This window comes from Mus caroli, chromosome 4 (assembly GCF_900094665.2).
Source record: "Mus caroli chromosome 4, CAROLI_EIJ_v1.1, whole genome shotgun sequence".
NCBI classification, from domain to species: domain Eukaryota; kingdom Metazoa; phylum Chordata; class Mammalia; order Rodentia; family Muridae; genus Mus; species Mus caroli.
Genome location: NC_034573.1, coordinates 90,394,102 through 90,403,688, shown reverse-complemented (window position 1 = coordinate 90,403,688; position 9,587 = coordinate 90,394,102). Strand labels below are relative to the sequence as shown.

Below are 9,587 nucleotides of genomic sequence, written 5' to 3'. Positions count from 1 at the left end.
ATTGATTATTTAGTTGAGAACATGTCTGCCTTTGTTATCCAAGCTGGTCTTTAACACATGGCTCAAGCAATCAACACCCACAGACTCCCACGTATCTGGGATTACAGTATGATGTATTGTTTCAATAAAAAGTAAATATATAAAGCACAGATGTTCTTGAAGGTTCTTTGTTTAGTATTCTTAACCTACCTGCCTATTTCCTTCCTCTACATCTTTGCAGAAACAAGAAGGCTTTTTCAAAATACTCCCAAAGGTTTAGCCCTCTGTACCCTCCTCCAAATCTCCATGGTCCCTGCCTTTCCTTGTGAAGGCAAGAGCTCTGTCACAACTGCAGTCATTCCAGGTGAGCCATGCCCACTCTTCTAATGGACTTCTCTCTCCAGCAGGGCCTTGTCTGTTTGGACAATCTTACTACAGAAACCACTGTACAGCTTGAGATTCTCCTAACCATTTTGTGGTTTTAGGTTATGACATTATCAAATAATAGAAAAAGAAAACAGTAGAAGTATTATTGTTGACCTTGAACAACCAGCTCGGTAAGTTAAGAAGATTTAAGTAGGATTAGGAAAAAAAATACTTATTGTTGTTTGACAGTTTCATACATGTCTATATTTTATCCTTTTACCTCCTCTTTACCCTTTCTGTTGCCCATCTTAGTCTTGTTAAAATACCTGTTTGTTTGTTTGTTTGAACTGTCCCAGAACTTACTCTGTAGACCAGACCAGGCAGGCCTCAAACTCATAGAGATCCATCCCTATAGCTGCTTTCTGAGTGCTGGGGTTAAAGGTGCACATCACCATGCCTGGCTGTTAAAATACCTTTTTGTAACAAGCCCCCAACTATTTTCATGTTTGTTTGTTTGTTTGCTTTTGTGACCTTCTGAGTTTAATTAGGATTATACCTGTGAGCATGGGTGTGGGTATTTGTTGGAATACAAGCAACTTAGCAATGCCTACATTACTGCAAAAGATGACTTCCCAACTAGTAACTGTCAATAGCTCCTCAGGAAAGGGTAGGGTCTCATGAATCCTTTGTCCACTCATGACAATGTCTTGTACAAGTAACATACTGGTAACTATAGCTGCAGTGAGCTCATGGCTGCAACGACTGTGTCATGTACAGAGGACAGCATTTCACAGCACTGCCCCGTCTTACCACTCTGACATTCTTTCTGTTCTCTTGTTTCCTGAGACTTGTAGGGGTGGTGGTGTTGATATTCATTTATGGCTGAACATCCAACAATCCCCTTTTCTAAGCATTTTGACCAGTTTTCAGTCCCTGCATTAATCATCACCCATAGCAAAATGAAACTTTTCAAACCAAGACTCAAGAGTTGGGCTGATAGGAAGATATAAACATAAATATTTAGAAGGCTGTTTGATAATACATTCACTTAACAAAACAATAATGGGAGGTTCCTCCCTGGGGAGTCTGGCCTTTCCAGCTCTGGGCCTTTGATCAGGTTTATAGTACTAAGCAAGGTTTTCCTCCCATGGAGTGGGTCTCAAAATTAATCAGAAAGTGGTTGATTGCCTACTTAACAGTCATGCCAATATTGTATGGAGAGCACATCTTGCCTGGCAGGTTGGTTTTATGGAATATGAGTAGCTCTGCCTGTCAGGTTGGTATTGTAGCTTTCAGGATCCACCGTCGATGACTTCTCCTTTAGCAGCCTTCGAAATACCCAGTAGTACTCTAAAGACTCACCAGTCTAAAGACTCTAAAGAGGAAGCTTCCAGTTCCGTTATAGCTATATTTCTTTATATCCTACAACCAAAGTGTGTGCTATCTTCAGCCATAGGATTTTACCATCTAGTTCTTGGGCAAACAAGAGGGATGGTAATATACTCTATTCAACAGAGTCTATTATTGGGGGGGAGGGGAGGGGCCCTGGAACTTTCTTGATCAACAACTCATAGGAAGACATCTCAGACCTTGCACTGGGAATTTGTTTAATAAACTATGGCTTCTGGGAGCAGCGTTATTTACTAACACAATATGCTGCCATTCAAAATCTTTACAAAATATATTAAAAGTTTTTACGTTCTCTCTCTCTCTGAGTGTGTATGTCTCTTTCTCTCTCTCTCTCTGAGTGTGTATCTCTCTCTCTCTGAGTGTGTATGTCTCTCTCTCTCTCTCTCTCTGAGTGTGTATCTCTCTCTCTCTCTCTCTCTCTCTCTCTCTCTGTCCTATGGCATGTGTGTGGAGGTCAGAGGTCACAGGCATCAGTTTTCTGCTTCATGTGGATTCTGAGGATTGAACTCCATTTACCAGTCTTGGTAGCAAGTGTCCTCATTGGCTGAGCCATCACACCAACCCTTAATTATACTTTCCATATGGTTTTCTCATACATGCTTAGTTTCAGTTAACCCTCCCCCACCTCTTACTCCCCCCACTCTCATCTCTGCTTAAACCTTTGCAACCCCAATACTCTGATCTTCACTTTCATATCCCAGGTACTATTATCCCCATCCCCTAAGGCCTCGTCCCTTCCCTCAACAGTTTCTTTCTAGCTTCCTGGCCTTTACAGGCATACAAAGCAAGAGACAAAAAGGCTTAGGATTTAAAGCTAGGCTCCTCAGCTGAGAGAGAACATGCGGTGTTTGTCTTTCTGGGCTTAGGTTATTTCACTCAGTGTAATATTTTCCATTTTCATGCACATTTAATAACTTCATTTTTCTTCACAGCTGGATAAAATTCCACTGTGTATATGTACCACATTTTCATTTTCCATTAATCAGCTGATGGATGTCTGGGCATCTTTTGTTTCCTAGCTCTTGTGAGTTGAGTAACAACAAAACACGGATGAGCAGTGTCTCTGTAGTAGGATGTATCGTCTGTTGATGGTGTGTGCAGGAGGGTCAGAACTGGCTTATATGATAGCTCTATTTTTAGCTTTTTGGAGACATCTCTGAGCTTAGTTCCATAGTGGCTGTATAAATCTCTTTCTACAGCGTGGGTTCCATGAATGAAACGTAGGTTATCAACCTTGGCAGCAAGTGCATCTACCTGGTAAGATGTCTCACCAGTCTGCTTCAAAAAGATCTGTCAACCAGTTGGACTCCTTTTGACAGCTCTCAAGCAGAATTGTTTTTAACTTGAAAAACCTTAAGTGATCTTAGAATGTAAGATGTTGTGATTTTCACATATGTGTTGGAAGATGATTAGATTTCTTTGAAAATGGAGAGATAAGTTCCCTCATACCTTGTGTGCTGCCACCTCTTCCTTCTTCTGTGCTGCCTGTGAGGAGGTGGCCACCATCTGTTTTGCGGCATCACGGCTGCCCTCCGGCCTCTGGTGAAGCTGTGAGGTGAACCAAAATTGTCAAATAGAGGACCAAAAACTTCATCTGGCACCAGCCAGATCGATAAGTGAAAATTAAGTGAAACTGGCAGAAATCCAGAGACAACAGGGGACGGAGAAAACTCAAAGGCCAGATCCTGATGCCCAACATCGGTTATGGGAGCAACAACAACAACAACAACAAACCCAAAAAACCAAAAGACCAACCAACCAACCAACCAACCAACCAACCAAACAAACAAACAAACAAACAAAAAACAAATAAGCACTTGCAGCCTAGCTGCTCCGCAAGTTTCTGGTCCAATATGTCAAAGAGCTGGAGTTTGCTGCTGATGTAACAAACCTACTGTGCTGAGGTTGCTTACAGTGTGTCCTCTAAGAACCGAGAAGCCATCGTAGGAAGAGTAGTACAGCTGGCCATCAGAGTCACCAGTCCCAACGCCAGGCTACACAGCGAAGAAAGTGAGTAGATGGCTTGTGTGCATGGTTTGTGTTTAAATAAAACCACAAAACCTGCCAACCCCTCCCCTGCCCAGAAAAACAAAACAAAACAAACAAACAAACAAAAAGTGGAGAGATAAATTTGAGTAGGACACTTACCTTGTACGGAGAAAGGTGGAAGTCAAAAGAAGTTTGCTCACTAAACGAAATGTACCTCTATTTGCCCAAAACCAATGAAGCAGATTAACCCACCAATGCTCTGAAGTTCTACTACATTACGAGTGAGGCTGAATTCTTGGTCAGCAGACACTTGGGGACTTAGTTTTCAGAAAGGAAACTCAGTTCCCGAACTTGGGCCTCCTTCACAGAGTTCAAGCACACTTAGTCAAGGCTGCTTTCCCCAGCACTGTGGGGACACAGCACTCTCTTTAGTGGTCCTTGATCAGACAAGATGGCTTTTCTTTTCATTGATCACTTTATTTCTGTTTATTTTTTTTTAAGTTTAGCATACAAAGTAGTGGTATGCAATGAAATAGAAAACAATTTCATACACGTGTGTCACTATACTCTATTCTCAGCCCTCCCCTGTACCCTGCCCTCCCCTGCACCTCTGCTCCTTCTCATTTATCACACCAAATTAGGGAAATAAGAAAAAAATGTATCTTTTCAGGTATTTTTAAGCAATGTGACTTTGGAGATTCTCTTGATGTCTCTTTAAGGACTTCCCAGCTGCTGAGATGCTGTTAGTGAGAGAAAGAGGTGTTTGGAATAACTATTACTTTCCGTGCTTTGGTAACTCAACAGAGAGTACCACGATCCACCATCAGAATAAACCTGAGGGAGTATGTGGTAGAAGACCACAACGAAAATATAACACATCCCAGAATCTGGGTGGTTTCATCATGGATAGTGTCAAGGACTTTTCTGTCTACAGAACAGATAGGAACAAAAAGACTTCCTATGACATTTTATACTCCACCTGAGTTTTAAAAAAAATCCACTTATGGGGTTAGAGAGATGGCTCGGTGGTTAAGAGAGCTTGTGGCTCTTACAGAGAACCTGGTTCAGTTCCCAGCATCCCACAACTGCATGCGACTCCATTTGTAGGGAATCTAGAACCCTCTTTTGATGTCTGTGGGTTCTGCATGCATGTGCTGCATATACATACATATAGACACTCGTGTGTGTGTGTGACGTATGCACAGACACAAATATATAATTCTAAAACTGCAGTCTAATTACTTTTGGCTGCATTTACCTTTCTGTTGGCAGAAGCTCCATGGTCTCTTTGTCTAACAAGACTTGGATGCAGATAGCTTCTGTCCACTTTGTACAGTAAGGAGAGCATGCCCATGGACTTAATCTTTATAATTTTGAAACAGGAGCCCAGTGTTATGAATTGTGGAGCAGTACTTAGGAATCTTCTCCAGTGACCACACTGGGAGGAGGACAGAAGCAAATGTTACCCCCTCCTACTTTTAAGGCGTTTCCTACATTCTAAGCTTTCCTTCAGGGCAATCTCATTAACAGCTAAGAGTCTAAGCTCCCTGTGATCCACAAGCTACATGCTACCCGGTCCACCTGTCTTTCCAGCCCATTTTCTATTGATTCTTAATGAAATTATGACTCTGATCAAGTTGGCAGACTGTGACAGTGCCTGGTTCATTTCATTGAATAACAGCTGTGAAAAACTTTACAGGAAAACGAGGAGAAACCAAGCACCTCTCTTTTTTGAAATGATATTCTGTGGTTAATTAACATCTTCATGGTAAATTTAAGATATACACAAAAATAAAGATGAAAACTAAAAATATATTGATGAATTCATCACAGGATGAATTGACCTTCCAATCTCTTTCTGTATACAGAAACTTAAATATGTAGACATAGTTGTCTCTATACATGTTTACATATGTATACATGTGTCTGATTATATAAAAGACTGAAATGTTACATTTTAACATTTAGATTAAGGTTCCAATATCTTTGACATTTTCTTGTTATGAAGGGAGTTGAACCCAGAGACTTAGTGCATCCTAGGCAAATGCGTTACCACTGATCCAGCACAACTTTCCCACGTATCTTTGAGAATTCCTTGATGAATATGCTTTGTTGTTGTTGATGGCACTGTGATTACTAGCGTGTGTGCGTGTGTGTGTGTGTGTGTGTGTGTGTGTGTGTGTGTGTGAGTATGTGAGGGTGGAGCCCACGGGAAAGTCTGAGGAGAACTTTTAGGATCTCCTTTTCCACCTTTTTTTTTTGTGGAAGGGCCTCTCAGTTTTTGTTTTTGTTTTCTTTTCTTTTTTGGTCATACAGACTAACTGGCCCTCAAACTTCCAGATGATCCTCTGGTCTCTGACTCCCATCTTGCCATAGGTATGCTGGTTTTATAGATGTGTGCTATCACATCTGACTTTTTTTTTTTAAACAAAACAAAACAAAAGAAAACAAAAAACAAAAAATAAAAAACAAAAACCAAAAAAGAAACTCCATGGGTCCCAGGTATTGAACTCAGGTCATCAGGCTTGTGTGGCAATGCTAACTCATCTTCAGATAAAAATTTAAAAGTAAAATTCTTAAAAAAAATATGAGCATTTACACTAGTTTTAGATTTATATATTTAAATTGTTTTCTAGGATAATTTTTTAAGATGTATTTGTGTGTGTGTGTGTGTGTCTGTGTGTGTCTCTGTGTGTCTGTGTGTGTGTGTATCTGTGTATCTGGATATGGATGTGGATACCTGTGGAGACCAGAAGAGAACTTCTGGAGCTTGAGTTACAGGTATTTGTGAGCTGCTCACCATGTTTCTGGGATCCAAACTCTGGTCCTTGTGATTGAGCCACAAGTTCTTCACTGCTGGGATGTCTCTCTAGCCACAGAAAAGAATTTTATCAGCTTCTTTTCTCATCAAATTACATGAGAATGCTTATCTTTCTGGGTATTTAAACATATATTAGATTAAAATTGTTTGCGAGTTTTTTCTCTGTAACCTTATTAAATATTTTGTTAAGTTGGGAAATAATCTATATTTATTTTAATCTTCTAATATATTATTATTTAAGTGCTTACATTTGACTTTTTAGATTTTTAAGTTTTCGTCATCTATGCAGGTCTTATCTTTTTCTTGTTATGTCCAGTTATTTCTAATTTTGAGATTGGTTTTATTTTCCCTTTGTATTTTCTAATTTGTTACATCTCTTGAGAAAGCTATTGATTTTATAGCATTTATTTATTTGTTTGTTTTCTTTTTTGTAAGTGAAAGATAAAAGAAACAGATGATCTGACACTTTTCTGAATAGGTGAGATTCACTGTCCTCTAAAGTTTGGAGGAAACTTGAGAAACCCCCAGCTCCTCTGTACAAAGTTATGGAAGGTGCATATATACCAGCTCTACTCCAAAGTGAGGCAAAAACCTTTATAACCTGGGGGTATAGCTGGCCGGCCTGCCTGGAGGATGGAATGTTTTCTAAAGCAAAACACTTGTGACCCTCTCTTTGGCTATCAGATGATTGCAACAATGGACTCAACAAATTAGAATTTCCCCAGGAATCTCCCACTGGTACAAAAATAGATTGCAGTCCTGGGGAATTCGAGACGAGGACCTTGTCTCCTGGAGATTTACAATTTGTCGTATTGTAAGAGAGTCTTGGACCTGAGACATTGGCGGGTAGGACCACACCTTGACCGGTCTACTTAGTTATTGACATCTTTGCCCTTCTATTTATGTCAGAATCCCAAAGATGGGCCTGCGGGTGGTCACTGGGTCTTTCTTTCCATCTTTTCTTCCTGCTTTTCACTACTGTCTTGGCTCTTTTAATATACTTATAGAGGGTGGGTGGTTGAACCTGGCTGGTTGAGGCACAGGTTGTGATTCTAAGTCACTTAGTATCAATGACATCATGTCCTGCACATAGGCTGTCCAAGGAAAGAATATGACATTGGACCTGGGTTTTTTTGTAGCTGAGGCAAATCCAGAAGGTCTAATCCTGGAGGATATCTGTAAGCACCATGCCTGATAACTAAAGCAAAAGCCTTACGTTGAAGTGTGATCAGGACAATGCACACCTGTCCACACAACCCATCTCAGCATTCAAAGGTCATCTTATGACCAGTATTCAGAGGCTTAGCATCTTTCCTCTGGACTATTGCAGAAGCCTCCTAACTTTTCTGGTGGCCTTTTGTCCCCATGCCCAACCTGCACATTAGTGTGCTGCCACAGAATATATTTGAAATGTAAATCTGACCTTAGTGCTCAAAGGCTTTTCAATTTCCCCATTTATTCAACCATTTACTTAATAATGAATTCATTCACTTGGGAGAATTGAACAGATCCCAAATTTTGTGGTCAAAAAACCCTGCCTTTTCTTGGACACATCCATTAAATCCTATGCACACCAGCTTCAGATATATTCTCATACTTCCAATATTTCTGAACATGTCCTCTTATGTCACCTTAGTCCAATGCATTATTGAACCTCATAGAGACCAGAGACTAAGCACAGCCTCTGGTGTGACTGTCTTTCCTATTGTTTCTCAGCTGTCTTTTCTTCACATATAAACCAGAATAAATGATGGAAATCAGAACATGCTTTTTAAATACAAAATGAGATAGCCCAACCACTGATGGTACTCTAGGGTGACATAGAATTTTTTGGATAGAAGGAATGTCAGACACAAGAGCTATATGCTGGGAGCAAATTTAGAATGTGTGGATGCTATGGCGAATGAGAGGGACTGTGAAGAATTTCATGTATCTTTTTCCTGGATCTTCCATTCTTTTCAGCTTCCTATCCATTTCTTATTCCTATCTTATTCCTATCTCTTTCCATGTCTGAGCAATGGAGGGAAAGAGAGATGAAGCACAAGAAAATTAACTGAGTCTTTTTATTTTTATTTTTAAAAAAAGATTTATTTATTTTATGTATGTGAGTACACTGTAGTTGTCTTCAGATACACCAGAGGAGAGCATCAGATCCCAATACAGATGCTTGTGAGCCACATGTGGTTGCTGGGAATTGAACTCAAGACCTCTGGAAAAGCAGTCAGAGCTCTTAATGGCTGAGCTCCAGCCTCTCTTTTTCTTTTTTAAAATTCCTCCCTCTCTAGAGGAGTGCAACCCAGGGATTTTCTGGTGACTTCCCTTTGGACCTCTCACTTGCAATGTTAGGACACATTTCCCTTTGATTTGACTAGTCTCTGTCACACAGGCCCTAGCTTACCAGGGACTGCTTCCCATGAGTTCACACGGTGGAGTCCCCTTAGCCACTGTGTTTAATTTGATACAACTTGAAGTCTACAGCTCAACTTTCTTCTCAGCAGTGCCTGTGTCTGTTCATGGAAAATATCCATTTCTTGCTGTCCAAGTCAATTTGGGCTGCTGTAGCAAAATACCTTGTACTGAGCATCTTATTTTTTTTTTTAAAAAGACATATTTTATATCTATTTTCAGAATTCTGAGGCTGGGATTCTTACATCAAAGTTCTAGCAGGTTTATTGTTTGCTAGAGACCCACTCATGGCTTCCATACACCCTGCATTTCACAGCGAGGAGATGTAAGGTCTCTTCCAGTCTCTGCTACAAAGACACTAATCTTATCTATGAGGGCTCCACCTTCAGTGACCCAATCACCTCTCAAATATCCCACCTCTTAATGTCATCATGTTGGACTTATGTTTTTCAGTATATAAAAACACCGATGGGGTCAGGGACACAGACATTCAATCTATTGCCTCTGCACGATCAAACCAAGGGTATGAAGGACTTCCCTCAACTCAACAGCCTTTTCCTGACTCCAGCATTAAGGTAGCCACTTATTCTATAACCCAGCTTCCTTTCCTATTTCC

General features: G+C 40.4%; 1 pseudogene; it reads left to right on the top strand.

The window, feature by feature from the left end:
* Positions 1 to 285: 285 nt before the first annotated feature.
* Positions 286 to 3,773, top strand: LOC110293369 (annotated as a pseudogene).
* Positions 3,774 to 9,587: the final 5,814 nt, after the last annotated feature.